Genomic DNA, 25,249 nt, shown 5'->3' with positions numbered 1-25,249 from the left:
CCCAATGGGGAAACCAGAAGTTTGGACTTCCGGTTTGTCCTTAATTGTGTTTTTTGCACTCCAAAGGCTTCAGAGAAGCTTCCTGATGCCCCGGAATGTGAAAAACAGCACAACAGGCAAACTGGAGGTCCATTTTTCCAAAATTCCAGTTTGCCCCTTGTGCTGTTTTTCACACTCTGGGGCTTCAGGAAACTTGCCTGAAGCCTTCAGAGTGCGAAAAACAGTACAATGGGCAAACGTAAGACTGTTTTTCTGAACTTCTGGTTTGCCCTTTGGGCCATTTTTCACACTCTGGGGCTTCAGCAACTTTCCCTGAAGCCTCCAGAGGGAGAAATGGCCTTCCCCAAGGCTGACAATCGCTGGATCTGATATAGAGCAATGCCTTCTGTGCTCACCAATATAGCTCCGCGTGTTACCTAAAGGATAGTTTGCTCACTAAAAAAAACCCCTTAAATTTGCTGTTCAGAGGATACACATTTACAACAGAAACTATTTCGCATTGATGATTAACAAATGATTTACTACAAGATGTATTCAGAATTTAGAGCTAAGTGAGGATGACAGCCTAGGCTCCTCCAGATGTTGCTGAAGTCCCAACTTTCATTAAACCAGTTACCATGGCCAAAGTCCAGGAATAATTCTGTATGATGCAACTTAATCTAGCGATTGAGAAGGACTAATCCAAAGATGAGCATCATAGTCATTATCCTTACATTATAAATTCTACAGGATCTTTTGGTCAACCATTCTAATAGCAACAGAAGTGTAAAATAGCCATTTGTTGCTGAGAGGTAAATTTTGCTTTTGGTTTATATAGCTTGCATATCATACATTTAAAAGGCTATTCTGTTCATTACATGTCTCTGGATTTCTAAGGCTATTCAGGAAGAAAACATACCAGAAAGTCTACATTTATATATGCCAAATACACGTCAAGAAAAATAATAATAAATAGGTGATTATTCCATGACAAAAATTTAATTTTTTCAAAAAAAATCTCTTTCAAGAAAAGTCTCTAATATAAATAAAAAGTAGAAAATCTAATAATATAAGTACATACACCAAGTTGTCATAGTTACATTTAATATAGTATCAGTGAGGTTTAAGCAGTTTTTCATTAGAATGAATTACTAGCTCACTGAAGTGGAAACAAAAGAATTGCTAGAACTTTTTCACTAAGTGGGCTTACTTCCATGTTTTATTTAAATTAAATACAGCTGGAAGGTTTTATGTAGCAAAGCTAAAAATAGACTTCTGTCTATATGACATGGGAAATAAGTTTGCCAAACAAATTTCTCTTGTGAAATAATCATATGCAGAGCAGTACATTATTCATTCTCAAAAAATCTGTAAAACCTCTTCTGTGCATAAAAGTGTCCAAAATAAATTCTATAAATCAACATCTAAATGTTAATCAGTTTTTATATAAAATTAAATTTTGTGAACCTAACAAGAGAAAATGCAGCAATCAAGAAGACAACATAAAAGTTTTAATCATATGAATGCTGAATAAGAATTATCTCTTGCTATTATAGAAACGAAGCAGTTCATTAGGAAACCTTTTACATGGTTATATTCTCAAGATAGCAGAGTGCTAAAAACTTGCTCTAGTTACAACTATTTAAAAGTGAAATGTTTTAGTTAGTACATGACTGATTTTCTTACATGTTTAGTTCCATATTTTCCCTATCAAACAACACAGTTTTACTAAACAATTTTAATATATTTAACGTAGTCTTGATTTAGAGTTAATGGGCTGTATTCCAACAATGCTTATACATTGACGGAGCATAATGTGGAACAAAATCATATCATATCACTCCAATTCATAATCCCTCACATACGATTGAGACAGTGGATTTTGTAAAATAGTACACAGGGTGGTACAGAAGGAAGGTGAGCAAAGGAAGTCCTATTGTATGAGTGGAAATCCGTACATATAATATTGGATATAACCCAATATGTGCACCATGTGAATTCATAAAAGGAAGCAGTTGAAAACTACAAATGAATGCTGTAATTTCCTTAGGATTGTTACAATATATTTGAAAAGTTGTTCTTCCAATGTTTTTCCAATGTTCTGAAACTGAATAGGTTTTACAAATGAAATTTGGAAATGACATGAGAAATGAGCACTTTGAAAAATGATTTTTTTTATCCTGCCTTTATTACTTTATAAGGCACTCAAGACAGCAAACAGACCTACCCCTTCCTCCTCTCATTCCCCCCCCCCCCAACAATCACCCTGGGAGATGAGTAGGCTGAGAGAGAGAGTGACTGGCTCAAAATCACCCAGCAGACTTGCATGCCTAAGGCAGGACTAGAACTCACATTAGTTTCCAGGCAAGCACCTTACCCCTACACCAAACTGGCTTTATTATTAATTAATAGTTAATATATATTAATAATATTAATATAGTAATAATAATAATTAAAAGAAACATCATTCCTTGCAAGCAGGAACTGGTGGGACCACAAAATAGACAAAATAATTGAACATAAATAAGAAAAATAAAGAAGTTCTCTGAGACTTTAGAATTCAAACAAGTATCTACCATATAACACTAGATTTAACAATTGTTGATAGGAAAGACAAAATAGTCTGGATAGTGGATTTGCAATATCTGCAGACAGCGGAATAAAAGAAACAGAACTGAAGAAAATAACAAAATACAAAGACTTGCAAATAGAAGTAGAATGGTTTTGGCAAAAGAAAGCAAAGATAGTTCCCACCTATAGTATAGTAATTGGGTGCAGGGGTGGGCTGCTGCCCGGACGGGGGGGGGGACGCAGTGGGATAGCAAAAATGGAGCTCCACCCCAGAGCACCCAATTTGCCCTAAAAGATGTTGAAAGAAAATGCAGGGTGTCCTGCATAAGCCCTACCCACAATGTGGTAGTAAAAATTTTGGTAGCCCTTCACTGCTTGGGTGCAATTCCAAAACATCTGGAGCATCACTTCAACATCATCAGTATTGAGATTCACCGTAAGTAAATTGCGAAAAGCAAGTTTATTTGGAACAGCTTACTTCCTACAATATCAAATTGCATTTACCTATCCCCGGTTCTTGGAAAGGACTTGATAGGTGGATTAAAATGCCAAATCTAGTCTAAATATCTGGCTAGGCAACCAACAATAATTCATATTAATTGCATTAATCTAGAGTTTTTTTCTTGCAAAACTCTATTGATAATTACTAATTTTATTTATGACACATTTTGTCACAAACATATATTTCTATAGGGTTCAAGACAAGTAAAACCATTAGATTGGATTTGATTCAGACTTGTTCTACAGCATAACTTAAGTCTTGCTTATTCTGACTGTCTATCTGATTAAATATAGAATTCACTGCCAGCCAGCCACTAGTGGATTCACAGGAGAAAGAGCTCTCTCTGCAATCACAATTGCTGTAGCCTTAAAAAGGAAATAATTATTGTAGTCCTTGTTTTGCTGGCATATATAGTTTTGTCAGCAGAAGATTAACATTGAATTTCAATAGTATTTATCTCATTATTAAGGTCCCCAGAATGTAGCAACATAATTTAAAACTGTGTAAAGTGCTTTCACAAATCAGTTTTACCACCACTACTTTATACTTTGAAGAAATTCAAAGTCCAGATGTTTTATTTTCAACTGATGGCATCAATACCACAGCAATGTAAACATATTTGACAGATAATATTAATAAAGGAAAACTTCCATTTGAATTTCAAATGAGTAACAATTATTATGGTATCATTTATTATGATAGAGGATAGGAAGGCCTGGAAGAACGTTGTCCATGGGGTTGCGATGGGTCGGACATGACTTCGCAACTAACAACAACATTCAATTATTTTCTCAACTATAAGGTCAATTAAGAATTACTTAGAGCCAAGTTAGATTAATTTTTTTAAAATTAACACAGGAAATGAAAAAACACAATTAAAAAGCAATAAGGACATTTCAAATGTTATTGTTCTCTTTGTGTAGGCATCCTTAGGGCAACTGCAGTGAATTTATTTCTTTCTCTACAAGAATATCCTAGTAGAAAAATTGTCTATGCTGTGATTTATAAAGAATGCCTAGAGTTGCAGCACCAGGGTATAGTTGCACTTATTCAATAATATTTACAATAACATAAATTATATACATTTTAATCACATAAATTATCTACTTTAACAATTTACAGTTAAGAGGTTAACATTTTACTGATCAAATTAATTAGCATGGAATTGTGTTTTGAATTATTTGGCAAACAGTTGAAAACAGGATAAATCTGTCATGTGTTAACCAGACTATTGGTGTATCATAAATGTCACAAGTACAGCATAGTTCAATTTCTGTAAAGCATTTGGAAGTTCTTTCATAATTGTTTTCATGATGTACAAGGTGAGTTGGATACTGTTAATTTCTGGTAAATGTATTCAGAGAATATCCATTAAGCACCAAATAAAATTTCACAGGGCTCTATGCTGGACTCTAAACTATTCAGTGTTTTGCTGATGGAGCAGTGAGACTGCTTTTAACATTTGCAGGTGATACATAAGATAGAAGTGGTAGCCAACTGATGATACAATACAAGATGATGGCAACAGTAGGTCATTAAGAAGTTGAATTTTGCTTTTAAATAAAAAAAAAAAAGAATATGAAGTGAAATCATCATGCACCAGACTTGCAGCTTCCTACAAAGGCTTCCCCACTGATTTTACTTATTGGAAGTCAGCAAGAAATTGCATATTGTGGTTATGTGAGGTCCTTGTTTAACAATGGGAACTGGTGGGATTTCCAGATGATGTCATGTGAAGTTGTAATATGTGACTGTTGCTTAAACACAAATTCTAATCCCAATTATCATCATTAATAAAAGATTACCTATCCTGCTTCTTAAGTAGAACATACTGCTTGGAAGTGCTGGAGAGATGTAATAAAGACTGAAAGACCATGTATTAAGGAAGCTCTACCAACATGTTGCATTAAGCAAGGACCTGAGCAAAATCAAACACAGAACTGATAAATAAATCTAGCCAGGTGAATGAGATTCATATGGTTCACACTAGAGATGGTCTCAGTACTAGGAGTGTCTTTTCACTCCCAGTAACTTCTTTGCTAGACTAATGCAATGTACTATACATGGAAAACCCTTGACAATTTATTGTAAACTTTGGCTAAACCAAAATAGATGCACAAGATTAGTAATTCAAGACTAATAATTATGCTATTCCTGCGACTATCTCCATCAAATATCCAGTTTAACCTAATTGAAAACAATCTTCTCTGGATACCTTGCCAAGCAAGAGTAAGGGAACTACACTGGAGATTGTCTTTTGAGTTATAAAAAAACCCACTTATAGAATACCCTCCGTCACAGGGCCAAGTCTGGTTATTGTTGTATCAGTTTTCAGCATCATACAAAGGTATTCCTCGTCTCTCAAGAATTTCTATACATCTGTCAATGTATTTAGGTAGTCCAGAAGCACAAACAGATGGACTAATTCTACTTTATTATAACTTTACGTTAACAAACTACTGCAAGTCTGAAAGTATGTTTCTTTCCCTTTGATTTTATAGGACAAGAAGCTAGGAAAGGTCTCCTCTGAGACATTTGTCATATTGTCTACATTCCTTTTGTGAGCTGAACTGCCTCAGGTCCAACCTGTTTTTGTCAAGGTCATTCTCACATGCCTACAACATTTATACCCAATATGGTTTTAAGTGCCTGCGGTAAGATGAAATTGATATTCCCGAAGTACAGTACTTAAAAATTTCACTTTATTGTTGTACAGATTAGAAAATGTTTATACAACTTTTAATGCTTTAAGTAATATCGTAATTATTTCAAAACAATTTATTTTGGAAGGCATCTTAAGAGGATTTTATTTACCTATATATACAGCAGAACTATAGCTATGTCAGTACATGCAGCTATATTTCTAGAATACCAGTAATAGCTTAGCTAGAAGGAGAATTTATCTGATTTACTTCTCTGAAAATATAGATATAATACAAAAAGGAAATGAATTATAGAGCCAGTAATATTTCTGTTTTGCATCTTATTAAGTGAATAATGCTACCCGAAATAAATATGAACATTTTAAAAGCATTTTAATATTAAAAGAAAAACCTCCTTCCTATATATTCAACCAAAGGAGTGTTCCCTCGATTTTCGCGAGGAATGCGTTCCGAGACTGCCTGCAAAAGTCAAATTTCCGTGAAGTAGAGATGTGGAAATAAATACACCATTTTTGGCTATGAACAGTATCACAAACCATCCCTTAACACAGTGTTTCCCAACCTTTTTTGAGCCGCGGCACATTATTCATATTTTCAAAATCCTGGGGAACATTGAAAGGGGGGGGGGGGGCGGGCTAAAGAAAAGTTTGGACAAAAAAACCCTCTCTCTTCCTCCCTTTCGCTCTATTTCTCCCTCTTTCTCTCTTTTCCTTCCTTCCCTTCTTTCTCTCTCTCCATCCGTCTTTCTTTCTTCCTCTCTTTTTTGCTCTCTTTCTCTCTCCCTCCTTCCCTTCCTCTGTCTTTCTCTCTCCCTTGCTCTCTCTCTCTGTCTCTCTTGCTATCTCTTTCTTGCTTTTTTCTCTCTCTCTTTCACTGTCTTGCTATATGTCTCTTTCTTTCTCTTTGCCTCTCTTGCTATCTCTCTTTCCTTCTCTTTCTCTCTCTCTCTGCCTCTCTTGCTAAGTCTCTCTTTTTCTCTTGCTATGTCTCTCTTTCTTTCTCTCTCTCTCTGCCTCTCTTGCTATGTCTCTCTTTCTCTCTCTCTTTCTCTGCCTCTCTTGCTGTCTCTCTTTCTTGCTCTGTCTCTCTGCCTCTCCTGCTATGTCTCTCTTTCTCTCTCTCTCTGCCTCTCTTATATGTCTCTCTTTCTTTCTCTTTCTCTCTCTCTCTGCCTCTCTTGCTAAGTCTCTTTTTCTCTTGCTATGTCTCTCTTTCTTTTTCTCTCTCTCTGCCTCTCTTGCTATGTCTCTTTCTCTCTCTTTCTCTGCCTCTCTTGCTGTCTCTCTTTCTTGCTCTGTCTCTCTTTCTCTGCCTCTCTTGCTATGTCTCTCTTTCTCTCTCTCTCTGCCTCTCTTATATGTCTCTCTTTCTTTCTCTTTCTCTCTCTCTCTGCCTCTCTTGCTAAGTCTCTCTTTTTCTCTTGCTATGTCTCTCTTTCTTTTTCTCTCTCTCTGCCTCTCTTGCTATGTCTCTCTTTCTCTGCCTCTCTTGCTGTCTCTCTTTCTCTGCCTCTCTTGCTATGTCCCTCTTTCTCTCTCTCTCTCTTGCTATGTCTCTCTTTCTCTCTCTTTCTCTCTCTTTCTCTCTTGCTAAGTCTCTCTTTTTCTCTTGCTATGTCTCTCTTTCTTTTTCTCTCTCTCTGCCTCTCTTGCTATGTCTCTCTTTTTCTCTCTCTCTGCCTCTCTTGCTATGTCTCTCTTTCTCTCTCTCTTTCTCTGCCTCTCTTGCTGTCTCTCTTTCTTGCTATGTCTCTCTTTCTCTCTCTCTCTGCCTCTCTTATATGTCTCTCTTTCTTTCTCTCTCTCTCTCAATTGACCGCCACGTCAGGGCTCCCGCTTGCAGTCAGCTGAGAGAGAGAGAGAGCGCTCCCTCTCGCCGCCGCCTGGAGCTCCCTCTCGCCGCAGCCATCTCCCTGTGACTGCCTGCGGCCGCTTCAGCCCCCCCCCCCTCCCACCGGGCCACAAAGGACATTTGCCGCCGACGCCAGTGAAGCTTCAGCTGGGCGGGGCGCTGCCGGTACTTCCCTCCTGGGGCTCCCGCTCGCAGCTGTCCCCCGGCTTCTGCTCGATGCCGCGGTTTTCGGCGCTGTCCTGCTGTGCCCCAAAGAAGGAAGGCGGGAAAAAGGCGAGAAGAATGGAGCTCTCCTCCTTCCTGCCTTCCGTCTTTGGGGCCCAGCAGGACAGCGCCGAAAACCGTGGCATCGAGCAGGAGCCAGGGGACAGCTGCGAGCGGGAGCTCAGTGCAAGGAGCCGCTGACTGCGGGCCCCAATTTGCCCGGGGCCCGGTAGCGCGCTCCCTGTAGTACCCGTCTATCGGCGGCCCTGGCTTTGCGCCATGAAGAGAAAATGGCAGCAGGGAAAAGTCGGCAGTTTTCTCTTCATGGCGCAAAGCCACACAGTCCCGGACTCTCGGATTCCTCGCCCCAAGGCAGGAGGCGGTGGCGGAGAAGAGTGGGCGGATCGGGCAGGCAATGGGGCAGGAAGGAGAAGCCAGGGGCGCGTTTGGCCGGAGGCACCGTGGGGAGCAGGGGCAGGGTGGTGCGGCAGTAGGAGTAAAGGGAGCCGCGGCTGCCCCTGCCTCCCCACGGTGCCTCCGGCCAAACGCGCCCCTGGCTTCTCCGCCCTGCCCCATTGCCCGCCCGATCCGCCCACTCTCCTCCGCCGCCTCTCGCCGCGGCACACCTGACAGTGTCTCGCGGCACACCACTGTGCCGCGGCACACCGGTTGGGAAATGCTGCCTTAACACTTTAAAACCCCTAAATTACCATTTCCCATTCCCTTAACAACCATTTACTCACCATTATTACTGGTACTCACCATTGAATAAGACACTTAGTGATCCTGATATTTATAAACATAATTATTTATTAACAATAATTTTTTTTGTTATTTATTTGCAAAAAATATTAGTTTGGCGATGACGTATGACATCATCGGGCAGGAAAAAACATGGTATAGAAAAAACCTGCAAAGTACTTTTTAATTAATATTTTTTGAAAAACTGTGGTATAGGCTATTGGCGAAGTTCAGACACGCCAAAATCAAGGGAACAATGTACTGTACAGTGGTCACCCGATCATTGCGAGGGTTCCATTCCAGGACCCCTCGCAATGATCGGTTTTTCGCGAAGTAGCGCTGCGGAAGTAAAAACACCATCTGCGCATGCGCAGATGGTATTTTTACTTCCGCCGCAGCAGCGAGGAGCCGAAGATTGGGGTTTCCCCACCGCCCACGCAAACTCCTCGCTGCCGCTCGCCCGCCCTTTGCCCGCCCACGCCGTTCGCTCGCGCCGCTTCCCAGCTGAGTCCTGAAGCCAATTCGCTTCAGGACTCAGCTGGGAAGCGGCGTGAGCGAACGGCGTGGGCGGGCGAAGGGCGGGCGAGCGGCGGGCGCGCGGGCGGGCAGGCGGCAGACAAGCCATTCGCTCGCGCCGCTTCCCAGCTGAGTCCTGAAGCCAATTCGCTTCAGGACTCAGCTGGGAAGCGGCGCGAGCGAACGGCGTGGGCGGGCGAAGGGCGGGCGAGCGGGCAGGCAGGCAGCAGACAAGCAAGAGGGGGAAGACCCAGGGAAGCCGCCCAGCAGCTGATCTGCCCGGCGCCATCTACGCATGCGTGGCCATAGAAAAAAGGGCGCGCATGCGCAGATGGTGTTTTTACTTCCGGGTTGAAAAATCGCCATATAGCCGTTTCGCAATGATCGGGATCGCATTACCCGGGGGATCACTGTATTTCAAAGAAATTAGGGAGCTAAAAAAGGTAAATGGTACTGCAGATAAGCAGCCTCAACATTAAGTTTGGACAGATGCTGTAAAAGAAAGAGTTGAGGGGTAGCATTGAAAGAGAAAAGCAATAAAGACTGTATGTGTTAAAGAAGGATATATACACACAATGGCCTACAATATCATATGTTGTTTATATAATTTGTTCATGATTTATTTTCAAATACAAATATTCCTACAACATCTGTTGATGAACACATGTTGAAAACTGCAGAAGAGACCCTGATACCCTCCTGACATTTTGGACCAACTGTTACCAGTTCTAATCTACTTTGTTAGTAAAAAGAAACTGGGTGATAAGTATATTTTGGATCACTATGATAATGAAAGAATAAAAACCGGTATAAGTAGGGGGTAACATAGTGTGGACTTGCACCGTAACCATAAAATACACAGAATAGAGAAATGTACTTTCTTTCAAACTGATCCACAACTTTTATACATTTTGCTTTGCATGGCTGCTTGGAAACTGGCTCTTGGAAAGTTCCAAAGAATACTAATTTGGTACAAAAAATTTCAGAGAGAAAAAAAATGGGATAAAAATCATAAGCAAGACCAAATTAATTTTTAAAACTTTAAAACTGTATAGCAAACAAAAGTCCAAACTTACATTTTGCCACATAAGCAAAAAGTTCTTAGTGAGTTTAAAGGAAACCAAAAATAATGAGATTTTTTTCAAATACAGTAATAGGGCATTCTCCTATTCACTTTGGACTGCTGTGATATAGTATTGTAAAACTGAAGATATTTAAATCCACCATGAGTCCATCAGAATGAAATCATTTATCCATCATTTCTGAAGGTTAATAGTAAGTTCTTCCCTTGCTGGATGCACAGCCAGAGGTGGGATAGCACTGGTTGAAGAACATATATTGCCTTTGCCCTTTGGCCTTTCTGTGTACAACTACAACCTCTGTTCTTTCGCTTTTGCCCTTTTTGAGACAAAAGAGCCTTAGATTGCCAGGGGATTTATAGCCGTGGTTTTCCCTTACTGAAGTTAGATTGCTCTCCCTGACTACAGAGATGACAATACAAAACAATCCATTGGTCCCGACTATATACTTCAAGAGACAACATGAATTTAAGAGAGTGTCTGGAAGAAAAATTGACACCAACAAAATAAAATAGAAGTCTCCACAGTCCTACTGAAAGATATAAGAGAAAGAATACAAGAGTTGTTACAATATGGGTTTCCACAGATGTGAAAAACTTATTTTATGCCAGGGAAAATATATGGGAGAATACTCTGAAATTGTCATAACAAGCAAAAATAAACAAATCATCCAATGGTGAAGAACATTCAGGTTCATGACTCAAAATAACTGACAGAACAAATGCAATTTCTCCTGAAATCTACACAGGACAAAGAAATTAATCGACCAATGTCCTTACGTAACTGATACAAAGTTTATGACGTATTACTAATGAAAATGCATATTAAGTTAATGCTTTGACTTAGTAAGAATAATATTTGGATGCAATGTATGATATGCACTGGAAGTGACATCTAAGTTCAGATTCTGTGCCTGAGAAATCCAATCTACAGGAAGCCCCTAAGCATGAAGAATGCTGTGCCTTTCAAGGGTGGTGGGAATTTAAGAAAGTAATGAGGAGAGCATGGGAACATCAGTTAGAATCTTTTCACATACAAAAGATGGGGGAGGGAATGGAGAACAAAAGAAGGCAAATGTCTGATTTTAAGATATTTTTAAAAATCAATAATAAAGTCGTATTTCTGGACTGATATTTGACAAGTTTTCATGTCTTCCAAGAAATGTAGGTGGACTGGGAAGGGATTTGCTTTCCATATTCATCTTACAACAATTTCTATATTTATTTTTTTCTTTAAAGAAAAACTAATTTATTCTAGTGTATTTATATCATGATTCAAGACTCAAATTCTGGATCTATCAGAACAGGGGTAGGCAAAGTTGGCTCTTCTATGACTTCAACTCCCAGGATTCCTGAGCCAATCATGCTAGCTCAGGAATTTTGGGAGTTGAAGTCCACGTCATAGAAGAGCCAACTTTGTCCACCCCTGTATCAGAAGATCTACTGGATGCAAATCCATCTGGTCACAACTCTATTTCTAATGACAGAAGCTTAGAAAACACTGCAAACTACAGCAAATATCATCTCTGCTCCCTTCCCTCCAGGCTTCAGCCCTTGCTTTGTAGAATCCCTTGAAATCAAATGTGACTAACATTGTGAGCTATCATCATTAACCCTATTTATATTCTACTGGAATTCTTGTGTTTGACTGTAGCCTTCAATTGGATGGAATGGTACGTCATAGAGCACCATTTTTTTTTATTGGCATACCTCAAATGGGCTAAATTAAAGAATGCTTCCCAAATTCAGAATCCATGACTTCTGTGGAATTGAAATTGGCAAAGTTGTGGCAGCACTAGTACTGCCTCATCACTACCTTGCTGCAGTCACATGAATGGGAAAGGTGACAAGAAGTCAGTCCAGCTCCCACTGCTTTCTTGCCTACCTGTGGTTATTCTGCTTTTCTGTTTAGCTATGTAAACATGTCTAAGCTATGATCCAATGTTCTTGGGTTGTCTCATTTTGAGTAACACTCTGACCCCTCACCATTCAGCCCATTCAACTAACATTCTGAACCCTTGCCAATCACTCCACTTGTTTGCATCACATTATAGATCACTATCCTGCACACTAGATATAGCCAACTTTTGCATAAATATAATGTGAAAGCTATACCTAGTTTCTTTAGATACATATTAATAGAACAGAAAGACGTGTATTACCAACTGTCAAAATATAAAATTAATATTTGTATGCTTTCCTAAATATTTTAAAATACCACAAGACACATATGTTGAGCCGCCCCGAGTCCTCAGAGAAGGGCGGCATACAAGTCTAATAAATAATAATAATAATAATAATAATAATAATAATAATAATAGTCTGATCCTATGCATGTGTATTCAGTGGAATTTACATCGTATTACCAAATAAAGTATGCAATGGAATGTAGTCCTGTTAAGCAATACAGCCCTGTTTGCATTCTTTAAAAATGGAACTGTTCCCTACTGTTCTTTTCTTGGAATATCTGTTTGGAACTAAGATAAGTGAAGCAAGCAAAGCCATTAGTGTGCTAGATTGCATGCAAAGCCAAAATATGCACATTAACCGCCAACATTGTTGGCTGTTCCTGGAGAGAGGGGGGGAAACACATTTGAGACACTAGATTCTGATTCTCTTCATCCTTCATTTATATAGACTCTTTTCAGCAAGTAGAGGACTAAAATTAAACAGTTAATATAGCATTTCTGTCACCTATACATATTTCTGAGTGCTCCATCAATTGAGGTCTTCAAGAAAAGACTGGCCTGTCATTTGTCTATGGTGGAATAAGAATTCCATTCTGGGGCAAGGTGATTGGATTAAAAGATCTCCAAGGTTTCTTCCCAATTTATAATTCTATGATACTATACATTATATCCCTCCACACAAAATTAAATTTAATCCCACTATCCATTTTTCACTGTACATGAACATTAAGAGGAAAAGGAATGGTAACGCTTCAGACTATTAAAAAATCATATAAATTATGTATCAATCTAGATGAAAATCATATAGCCTTTTGAAGTCTTAATTTTATATTGTGCCCAGTACTAAGTAGCTTTCCTCCAATCTGCTTTCTGTACATGTTTGAATAAAATATTTTGATATTTTATTCATTTCTATAACTTTCAAGTTGGCCTTAAGTATAATTTTAATACGGTACTGATTTAAAATATACAATACAACCAAACTATACATGACTATGATTATGAATATTCAAGTCTAAAGTTAATTTTATCATGCATTTGGAAGATTCATAAGTGATCACATCCAGATGTTCCAACTACATTTATTCTTAGCCAAAATATGGAAGATGACATAGGTATTTATACTTATTAAATTGTTCTTTCTATTAATTATTTTATTATGTTTAGCTAGTTACTGTAACATTTTAAAAAGTTTTGCTCCTTTACTATTAATTCACTATTTAATGTAAACTTTTTTTTCTTTAGTATTTCACTACTTTTTAACAAATACCGTTTAAACTACTGAGACATTCTAAAATTAAATAATTGTCCCAATACATTTCAAGTAATGTTTAGCCACAATTTTGAAAACACATCTGTGTTCATGATCATATGGGATTGGTGAATGCAATCCTCTTAAATTCCCTTGGTATTCCAATAGCTTTCAATATTATCAACCATGGTACCCTTTTTAGGAAACGTGTCTAATGAAAATATTGCTTTATGAGGCTTGCCTCATACTTGGGGACTTCTAGTATTTATTCTTTGGGGCTCTGCAAAGAGCTATCACACATTAAACATCTATTGAAAGTGCAGTTGTTCAACAATCTAAATATAGTGCTAGCAGTTTCTCTCTTTTTAGCAATTCCTGATGAGGCAGAGGAAGTACCTGATCATCTTGATACTACATGAACCTGAAGATTGATAAACTAAACTTTAATCCAGATAAGATTGTAATATTGGTAGTGGGTGGTTCATCAATCTATATAGATGGATGTTCAGCCTGTTGTGTGTCTTCTGTAGCATAGACTGCCTTTAACAGCTTAGTCTGGTTACCAGCTACATCCTTTTCTAGAGGGAAATAGTTTATTATCCATGATTGTGATCTCTAATTTCTCATTTAAGTGGCCACAACACATTATGTGCAGGGATGCGCTTGAAGATGGCCTGAAAATGTTACTCCGTGTCTGCAACTGAGTTTTAATAACTATCTATATACCACTAAATTCTATTTGTCTGTTTGTAGCCTTCAATTAACAAGAATGGTGCATCATAGGGCAGAAATTTTTGAATCAAGATACGTCAAATGTGCTAATTTAAGGAATGCATACAAACTTTGGGACTCTTTATTCCCAATGAATTGAAATTTCAAGGATCTTCAGATCAGTTGTTTTGGCAAACTTGTAGCTACTGCAGTGCCATCCCAATCAGTTGTGGTCACATGACTCATTTTCTATTCTCCCTGACAGTTTCCCATAAGCAAAGTCCATGGGGAAACCACTGGGAAGTCAGAAGTTGCTCCCTCCTCCTGCTATATTATATCACAATAAATTTTGGTTTAATATACTTCAAATCCCCTTATTTTAAAGAATATATAAAAGATCCCAGAGTCCATTACTCCTGTGAAATTGCAATTTCCACTATGATCAGAGCAGTTTATTTCCACATTTCTGGCTATAGAAGTGTCCCATGGTTACATGACATACTCTTGTGATGAAGAATAGCCAGCATTCAGGTTTTAAAAAAAGCCAGCCCAATTATGCCGCATCACAGTGCCATCCCAATCCAACAGTAAAGTCAGATTATATTGCCTTTTGTAGGAGAATAAATAAATATAGGATCTTCCTTTTGGAAAAATATGGTTATCTCACCTCCAAAATAAAAACATCAGCGCTAGCCTTCATAGAAATGTTTCAAGTACCACTCTTCCCATATTTTCCTACTGGAGGTAATCATTAAACCTTTACATGTATAAATCTTAACTATGCAATATCAAACTGAGAAAAGCCAATGGCGCTATTTTTCACCCCCAGACAAAAATGTTTAATTTTCCCTTTTAACTGCATATACTACTGCTGCAACTTGTAGTCTTATTTTTGAGGGTATTTTCTGCTACTTTCCCATTCTGTTATAATTATTGTCCTGTAATAAATCTGTATAAAATTTTGCAGGATCCAATCTAGGTCCAACTCAGTGATTGGCCCAGATTGGATCCTGCAACATTATCCTGGGACATGTATATTTGCCTTGATTTGTATATTAACTTCAGCTCCATTGGTCAACAGAAACTTAGGAAATTAAGCATTTTAAAAAATGTCTATTTTACAGATTAATTATCTGTATACAGGCTTATGGAAGTTAGGTTACTCAACTCCATTCAAGAAACTGTTCTAAATTAAGCTTATCTAAAAACTTCATTTTATTCCTTTTTGCACATGCCAACATTACTGTATTACTGCAAAAATCATCACTGCCAAGGTCAAATATTGAGAGATAATAATCTATTTCTCTATCCTTACCAGCAACTTTCGCTAGTCAATAATGTCTTAGCTTTAATGAAAGTAACTGGCTACAATTTCGAGATATTTCAGTGACATATTGTACCATAATTTAAAAAAACCCAGCTATGTGAAGGCATTCTAAAAAGCAATGGTGCAGAGCAATCAACTCTTATTCACTTTTTATCACTTAACCCTGTGTATGAAGAATTCCATACAAATTTACATGTTTATTGGAAGCTGGAGATAAAAACTATATTCTTTCAAGCTCCACAGGGTGGAGTCTCATTGTGGAAGCAGCACCATCTCTGTATCTCAGCATTGTAACAATCTTTTTTTTTCTGCTTCAATGCTGGACAAACCCTTTTGCAAGTGGCATTTTGCTTTTTGATTAACCCCCTTGAATCTCTCCCTCTCTCTGTTTGACAGCTATCGCCACGAATACAACTGGAAGAAATTTCAGACAGGAGGAGGCCCAAACAGAGACTTAGGCGAACCCATTAACGTTAACTGCTCCCAGAAGGAAGGCGTGAAAGGGGAGAAACATGGATCCACAGCCTTATAATGATTTAATGCACTCCTAAACGAGAAACGGACGTAGCATTTCTTCCCTCAAGCCTATCCCTTCCTGCTCATCCCCTTTCCGACAAGAAGGAATAATTAACACCCCCCTCCCCTCAGTATAGTATCTCTTCTATGGGTGGTTGAGGGAATCTATTTCCATAGGCACATGCGCAGTAGCTACCCCCAGCGCTCTTCGACCCACTCCTCATATAGAGAGCCTGCCTGCACGACAACCAGCTTTCAACCTCGCTCCTGCGTTTCTCGAAATTGCGTGTATTTCTTTAAAAAAAAAGAGATTGCCATTTCCATTCTTCTCCCGGGATTTCAGTCGGATGAATGGGCTAGTGAGCCCTGCCCCGTCGGGAGAAAATGGGTGTTTCCCCTCAACATCTCCGAGTCAGGGAAAAGGGGGGGGGGGAAAGAGCCCGATCCCAGGCTCCGCTTTTACCCGGCACCTTAATTAATCGCCTAAGGCAGCCTCTCCGGTCCAAAGCAGCGGCGCAGCCACCCCAGCTCGGCTTTCGTCACCCTACCCGAAGCCGCTCCTTCGCGAAGCGAAAACGGGGGGGACGGGGCGATTCGGCTTGCCCTCCCCTCCCTTTTCCCGGGTGAAGGAAAGAGAGTGCTCACGGCGGCGGCGGCGGCGCTCCTCCTTCTCTTCTCCTAACGCCCTTGTTGCTACCGGCGGCCGATGGCTTCGAGTGGCGGAGCGGGGCTGCTTGCTCGCTTCCCTTCCCGAGGTGGCTGCCGCTGCTCTCGCTCGCTCGCTCGCTCGCTTCTGCAAGCGGAGCCGGACGAAGGTTCCTCCCGTCCCCGCGCGAGATGCCCTCTCAGCCGCGCGCTCCCTCGGCGCGACCGCAGCCACCGCAAGCGTCGGCCAGCCCCTCCGCCGGCCGGGATTTTTCCTCTTCCCCGCAGTCGGCGCTCACTTCCGGCGCGCAGGCCTCGCCTCCTCCTCCTCCTCCTCTTGCACACCGCTGCAGGAGGGAAGAGCAGCCAGCTCCCGCCTAGCTGCATTCAAACGAAGCCCTGTCGTCCCCGCCGCCGGCTTCTCTCCCGCCACCAAAAAGACTGTTTCTTAGCCGTGGGTCTCAAGCCCCGGGGGAGAAGAAAGCGCCTCTGGGCATGTGAAGAGGCCTTTCGCACCACCAGCATCTCAAGGCTAGGACCCCCTTTGGCCACCTGGAGTGGGGTGCAAAAAACGGGCAGCGTATGAGTCGGGACAATGGGGGGGAAACTCCATTATAAGGGCAACTGAGATAGTTCTGGGTGTAATTTTTTAGGCACATTTAAAATTGCAGCTTAGTAGCCCGTTTGCAGGTGAGCTAGGTGCTGCAGACTTTGGGAGGGAGCGCATCCGTGGCTAAGAGGAGAGAGCAAATCACGGGGCTCCGTTTTAATCGGCTAATCCAAGTGGTGGACTGAATTGCGCACTGATAGCCTTTTTAAAAACTGGATTCCCTACTAAATAAATATTTCTGTGCGATTTTTTTTAAAAAAAAGTTATTACTATTACAGTAAAAACAAAAAATAAAGTAATCTAAGCAGAAAAAAATTAGATGATAAATAAAACAAAACGTCATACTTTTAAAATAATCTGCTAGATCTGATAGATGCTGTAAAAGAAAAAGAATGGTTACTGCTGGGGAATATTGTTTCCTTGCAGTCCATTAAAATATTGCTAATTCAGTATCATGGGAGTGGAGAAAGCATTGTGATATCCCAGACTCTGTAATTTCCCTGGCATCTCTGATTGTGTGTATAAAAATTAGTAGTGTTGAAGCCTGAGTGCAGATTGGGTCTGCCTGTGCTCTGTGAAAACAGTGGGCTATATATTTTGACAACATTCCTTCCTATTTTGCTTTGTTGGTTACTTTACACTCAAGTGGAGTAGAAATTTTTGGGAGCACCTCTTCTGGGAATGAATTAAACATCCCCCAAATTATTATTATTTTTGGCACATCCATATATTTTTGGAGGGAAGAAAATACTAATGAAGAAAGAACTTATTTGAGAGCTATTCTCTATGTTTAGACATATTCACTGTGGTTTATAGCTGCTGCAAATTCATTTAGTATGGTTCCTGCCTGCCACTTCATATAGCTTGCAAATTACTATTATTTAAAATGTTGTTAAGAGTACCTGATCTCAATTTTTGTTTAGGCATGTTTTCCTGGGAGTCATTGACAGATATTACAAGAGTTCTACAAAAAATACTAATCTAGCATCTGTAATACCATAGTTGGCAGGTAACACAGAGAAATGTGTGTAAAAATGTGGATTTATACACCATACAGCCATACACCATGAGGACCCGGATTGTGGGGGCAATATGTGGCTGTCTTAAAAAGTGCTATTGCTAACATGTTGTAAGCCGCCCTGAGTCTAAGAAGAAGGGCGGCATAAAAATTTTGAAAAAATAAATAAATAAAATAATGAATATGTTATCTGAATGTTCACTGTTTCACAAGTTCACTTTCTTACTTTAAACAGGTTTTGCTGGAGTTTTCCCACTGCAGTAGTAATTTTTACCTGTTAAGAGGCTACATGACACCACACCATGTATCTGTATCCTAAAAATGCATTAAGGACTTTTAAACTAAGGAACTTAGACCTTGTCAAAACAAGTAAGAACTCTAAGAAGGATTGGGGTAAAATAGGCGAGCATGTGATTATTTTAATTACATTTGCTTTGGCTTAGTTAAAACAGGATACTAGATATTTAATAGATTTTCCAGAAATGAATTATGTAGAGGAAAGAGAGATGGGCATATGGAGGCATTCTGGGAATAGGTTCCTAGTAAAGGGGGACTTGACAAGAACGGATGAGGTTTCTTCAGGGAATGGGTTAGATGGGCAAAAGAAAGAAAGAAGGAAAAAAGGAACTGTGTTAAAATTGAAAGAAGGAAGAAAAGGATTTTGGTAGTTTCAAAGCTAAAAATTAGAAGTCTGTGTGGATAAGAAAATGGACAAAAAAAACCAGAATTGGGATTTTTTTTATCACACAGGTCAAGGTGGTAACAGATAAGCTATAGAAATGCCAGAATATCAGCACAGAAGATTGTATTGTAAAGTCTCCCCATAGTATAAAATCTGAAGAAATAGATCTGAATATTAAATCAATACTGTTATCAATATCAATAATCAATCTTACTATTGCAGATTTGCATATCTTACCAAGTGATAATATTTAGTAAGTTTCTGAGAGAGGCAAAATTGGAACTAAACTCCTGATTCAGTATTTAGCTTGTTCTAGGTACTGTCTAGTGATTCAGATGAGCGGGTGTGTTCTTGAGGATATTTGTAATGACTTTTGGATCTAATAATCATTCATGTGTGCGATGGCATCGATGAACTCAGTCACCAATAAAAAGGACATAGAGATACTATTCGGATGCCAAAAAGGAAAACACTCTAGTTGTTAGTCAGCTTGTTTGTCTGGTAGAAAATAGCTCCATGTCTGGCTCTAGCCAGCTCAGAGAGGCAGGCTGCCAAGCAGTGCCAACGTAAGAGACACACCCTTTGTAGAACCACTTGCCTGTTGGCCAAGGGAGGGTGTACCCATGGAGCAATGCCCAGGCAAGAGTAAATATGGAAAAAACTAGAGAAAAAGTCAATCGCCCTCAGCCTAGACACAGACACACCTAGTCAAAACTCTGTTGATGTAAAATAGCTGAACATGTAATGAAAGCAAATGTGGTGGTGATGATTAAATAGGAACGATTAACATTTCTAAAGCACAAGAGTTTTCAAAGTGCTACATATACAGTACTATATTTTCTTCCTCACAGTTTTAGAATTCAGGATCACCTATTGCAACTAGATACAGAGACCCTTCAGACCAATATACAGTGTTCCCTCGATTTTTGTGGGTTCGAACTTCGCGAATAGCCTATACCACAGTTTTTCAAAAAATATTAATTAAAAAATACTTCACTTTTTTTCCCTATACCATGGTTTTTTCCACCCAATGACGTCATATGCCAAACTAATAATTTTTGCAAATAAATAACAAAAAAGATAATTATTGTTAATAAATAATTATGTTTATAAATATCAGGATCACTAAGTGTCTTATTCAGTGGTGAGTACCAGTAATAATGGTGAGTAAATGGTTGTTAAGGGAATGGGAAATGGTAATTTAGGGGTTTAAAGTGTTAAGGGATGGCTTGTGATACTGTCCATAGCCAAAAATGGTGTATTTACTTCCGCATCTCTACTTCGCGGAAATTCGACTTTCGCGGGCAGTCTCAGAATGCATCCCCCGCAGAAATCGAGGGAACACTAAATATTTTCTTCACATGGTGCCTAATAAAATAGGTAGCATTTGCTATTGTGGAAATGGCAATCAGTTTGGATGGTTTCACAAGGGGGCTGGGCAAATTCTTGAAGCATCTGGCAATCAATTACTCTTAATCATGATGGTCCTGAATTGTGGACTGTAATGCCTCTAGCAGCTGCTAAGAGGTGATATTGTGAAAGGTCTACTGGTCTATAGCCCAGTTTCAGGAGCTTCCTAAATGACTATTCTGTGACACTGACTGGTAGATTAGAAGGGTCTGTGGCCTGACTCAGCAAGAGCTTTTATGTTCTTATGTCTCAGTAATCCTTTTAACTGTCCAGTAGGATAAACTGCATTGATACCAAATTACAAATGTGATGATTAATCAAGAACAGTGAGATTTGTGACTTATCAAAGAGCTTTCAAAGTCACAGTTTGCCCACAATGCTGACAATAAAAGGTTTGTTTGTGTAATTATTTAATTGGATTCATATGCCGCCCCTCTCTGATTAATCCAACTATGTTCTAAACTACATTTAATTAATTATTGATACAAATATTTAACAAGTCATAGTTAAAACAGGCTAAGAGCCGTGGTGGCCCAGTGGTTAGAATGCAGGGTAACTACATTTCACTGCTAGGAGTTCTATTCTGACCAGCTCAAGTTTGACTCAGCCTTCCATCCTTGTGAGATCAGTAAAATGAGGACCCAAATTGTTAGGGGCAACATGCTGATTCTGCAAAACATTTTAGAGGGGACTGTAAAACAATATGAAACGATATATAAGTTTAAGTGCTATTGCAATTGCTATGGCTTGATACAATTAGCTTCTCTGTCCATGAATTTATATTTGGAGCTGGGGAAATTTTATTGGAAAGACTAGGCTTTTCTGATCTGAAATTGTTGCTGACCTTTCTTGTGGGCTTTAGAGTTTGAAAACTCATCTTTGCTGCCAGGTTTGGGGTTTTTAGATCTTCCTCCTGACCAATGAATATTTTCAGTATGATTGCTGAATGATTGGTTTGATAGGTTTTCTTTTAATTGAATTTAATAGTTGTTTTAATGTATTATTAATTAGATTCATATTATTGTTCGGTTTTTGTACATGCTGTGAGCCGCCCCGAGTCCTTGGAGAGGGGCGGCATACAAATCCAATTAATTAAATAAATAAATTATAAATCTTATGAACATCTATAGAATAATTTATTATTTAATTGATGAAATATATTGCTGATATGAATAGACCAGTAATCAGGTTCATTATGGTTACTGATAAACAAAATTCTATAAAACTATAAGACTTAATTGTCTCTAGAATATGTAGATTATATTTAAGGTTAGGATTTAGCAAATGTAAGTATGTGTTCTAAGAAATTGTAAGACATAGTTTGGTGGAACTTGTTAATATTCTAACAAACTATATTTGCTGAAAATAAATATATTTCAGTGGTTGGGTATGTACTATAAAATGTAGAGTTTGATATTATATAATGTCTGCCAAATTCTTCATGACCTCATGAGATCTTCCTGGGAGGAGTATACCAGAAGGGTGACCCAATGCAAACTACAGCTAAATCAATCAGGTACCTATATTGGGCAGCAGCAATATAGGAGACCACTCCACGTGGTCTTCAAAGACTTGGGTGGTATTGGTCTATTGAACCTCACAGCAGCACTGAAGCAACCACAGGTTTGCCAAATTTGAATCCCATGGGAGTTATGAGCCCCAGATTTTGGATTCATTCTGTAGGTTAGATTATTTGACCTACCTTGGTTCAACAATTGTTGCCCTATGTTGCACTGTTTTGCCCAGTTAAAGGTTATAGAGTTTTAATATATAGATTTGAAACTGACAGAACATACAGGCAAGATATGTTGTTTCTGGTTAGAGACTGGGATGCCAAAATTAGATATACCTAATTTGACTATAACCTAGGAAACCAAAATGAAACAGGAGAAGAACTGGTCAGTTTGTATCACTCTAGTGAATTCTTCATTGATAACACAGTGGTCCGGCAACCACAGCAACACCTGTATATATGAACTTTTACACTTCATAGGTACATAGAAGCTGAACTAATTATATTATTGGAGGAAGGCGATGGAAAAACCCAGTTGTAACAACAGAAATAGGGCCAGACTTGAGTGTGACCAAACTGCTCTTGTGCAAGTTTGAAGTTAAGTTAAGAAAGAAGCTAAAAAAATTACCATAATATGATTTTGAACATATACCCAAACTTTTCAAGGAGAAGATCAGAAAATGCTTTGAAGTCACGAAACTCAATGATAGGGAATCAAAAGAACTGAAATAAAATCAAAGATGTTGTTAAGGATAAATGTAAAAAAAGAGACCAAGAATCAAAAAAGGGTACTAGATGACAGAAAAAATAGTGGAAATTGTCAAGAAAATAAGAGAAGCAGAAACCAAGAAAGGCAACAGTTTCAGGATGGAACTTAGCAAAGAATTTCAAATAAATGTTAGAAGAGGCAAGAAACAGTGTTATAGTGACATCTGTAAATAGACTGAAGGTAGAAACACATAGGGGGGGGAAAAAGGAAAGTCTTACAAAAGACTTTGGTCTCAAAGAACTTGATGAACCACTGAATCTTTTTCTGCCATCAGAGTTATTACCAAGTTGGAAAGCTATAACAATTGATGGATTATATAGAAATTTGGCAAGCAGAATCTATAAAGGTTCTAATCAGAGAAATCTGGAGAATGACACAGTGACCAAAAGATTGGAAGAGGTCAACTTATATACCAATGTCAATGCAAGGAGATTTAACAGTGTTCATGCCAGCGTACATTTACCTTAGTGCCACTTGCTAGCAAAATAATAATTAAATCATCCACTGTAGATTAGAACCTTATGTGGAAAGGGAGATACCAGATGCTCAAGTCGGCTTTTAAAAAAGCCAAGGAACAAAAAAACATTGCAAATGCACATAGATAATTAAAAACTCCAAAAGTAATAATACTCATGCCCTCATCACCTCGAGGTTCGACTACTGTAATGCTCTCTACATGGGGCTACCTTTGAAAAGTGTTCGGAAACTCCAGATCGTGCAGAATGCAGCTGCGAGAGCAGTCATGGGCTTACCCAGGTATGCCCATGTTTCACCATCACTCCGCAGTCTGCATTGGCTGCCGATCAGTTTCCGGTTACAATTCAAAGTGTTGGTTATGACCTTTAAAGCCCTTCATGGCACTGGACCAGAATATCTCCCAGACCGCCTCCTGCCGCACGAATCCCAGCGACCGATTAGGTCCCACAGAGTGGGCCTTCTCCGGGGTCCCGTCAACTAAACAATGTTGGTTGGCGGGCCCCAGGGGAAGAGCCTTCTCTGTGGCGGCACCGGCCCTCTGGAACCAACTCCCCCCGGAGATCAGAACTGCCCCTACTCTTCCTGCCTTCCGTAAACTCCTTAAAACCCACCTTTGCCGTCAGGCATGGGGGAACTGAAACATCTCCCCCTGGGCATGTTTAATTTATACATGGTATGCTTGTGTGTGTGTCTGTTAGCATTTGGGGTTTTTAAATCTTTAAATATTTTAAATTTGTCAGATTATTTATGATTTGTTCCACGTGTTGTGAGCCGCCCCAAGTCTTCGGAGAGGGGCGGCATACAAATCCAAGTAATAAATAAATAAATAAATAAATATAATTTATAATAAATATAAATAAAATATAAGAAAGACCAAATTAATAACAGCAGGTATAGCAATAGCCTGAATAAACAATGGCATTAAAGTGGTGCATAGCTTCTACCTTTAGGATCTACTTTCAACAGTGGAGGAACCAGCAAGTCAATAAATACCTTGCACTCTAGCATTTGGCAGGGAAGCCATGAAGTTCTTGGGAAAGAAATTCTGATATGCCTATACCTACAAAGATCAGAGCAGAGCAGGCAATGTTTTTGTCTGTGAATGAAAGTGTAGGTTGAACTTTGAAGTAGGAAGGAAGGTATTGATGCTTTTGAACTTTTATGAGAAGACTCCTGAGAATTCCATGTCAGTGAGTGCGGGAGCGGAAAGAGAAATAATTGAATTATTGAACAATTCAATGCAGAGTTCTCACTCAAGGCACAAATGACCCTGTTCAAATGATCATACTTTGGACCTATTACATGAAAACCTAGTTCTATGGCTCTATTGATGGGGAAAAGGGAAGAAATGAGAAGAAGATGACCAGTAGCAAGATGAACAAACTCAAAGTAGCTTTGGATGCACCATTAGAAGATATGAAGGGCCAGGTTAGACTGACATGGAGAAAACTGAGGTGGTTGCTAAGAATTGACAGTAATTTGATAGCACATAATCATATAATCACATGGTTCCTGGCATTTTTTAATGGCTTCTTACTGTAGAAAGAAACAATCACAAGAAGCCACGTTCTCTTTCCAATTTGCTCTATATTTATCATATTGGGAGAAACAGTGGGAAGAGGGAAATCGCATTTTATCTACCAACATAAATCTAATGCATATTTTAAAAGGCACAAACTCCATATTTCATTAGAAACGCATCAAATTACCAGAGGATTCAGCAGTCAAATATATTAAAACATAAGAATCTTGCTAGATATTTTCAGACAGTTTAAAGCTGGTTGATATTAAAATTGATAAACTAACCTAGGTTGCTTTGACCCAAAGGCAGCTCTTTCATGAGATACAAATCTCTTTTTCCTTACAGCTCTCATTAATTTTTTTCAGCAGATCTTTTTCATTTGCTTCATTGTGAATTTTATTTTTAACTGTCTTACAAATAGAAATCTCAGTATTTTTCACTTTGATTATGCATTGCAACTAGTTTTCATTTATTTAAATTTGGCCAAAGGATTTGCCCCCATT

General features: G+C 39.0%; 1 protein-coding gene across 4 annotated transcripts in view; it reads right to left on the bottom strand.

The window, feature by feature from the left end:
* RAPH1 (Ras association (RalGDS/AF-6) and pleckstrin homology domains 1) overlaps window positions 1-17,077 on the bottom strand; it is an 86,909-nt gene extending 69,832 nt beyond the window's left edge. For 2 of the 4 annotated variants that reach the window (XM_070731990.1, XM_070731995.1), the window contains exon 1: window positions 16,746-17,077. The gene's annotated coding sequence lies outside the window, so the exon portion shown is untranslated. The remainder of the gene's footprint in view (window positions 1-16,745) is intronic. The other 2 variants (XM_070731992.1, XM_070731991.1) reach the window with 2 other exon arrangements.
* Between the last annotated feature and the right edge of the window lie 8,172 nt (window positions 17,078-25,249).

This window comes from Erythrolamprus reginae, chromosome 1, assembly GCF_031021105.1.
Source record: "Erythrolamprus reginae isolate rEryReg1 chromosome 1, rEryReg1.hap1, whole genome shotgun sequence".
Taxonomy (NCBI): domain Eukaryota; kingdom Metazoa; phylum Chordata; class Lepidosauria; order Squamata; family Dipsadidae; genus Erythrolamprus; species Erythrolamprus reginae.
Note: the sequence above shows the minus strand (reverse complement) of the source record. Positions and strands in the feature narration are given on the sequence as shown.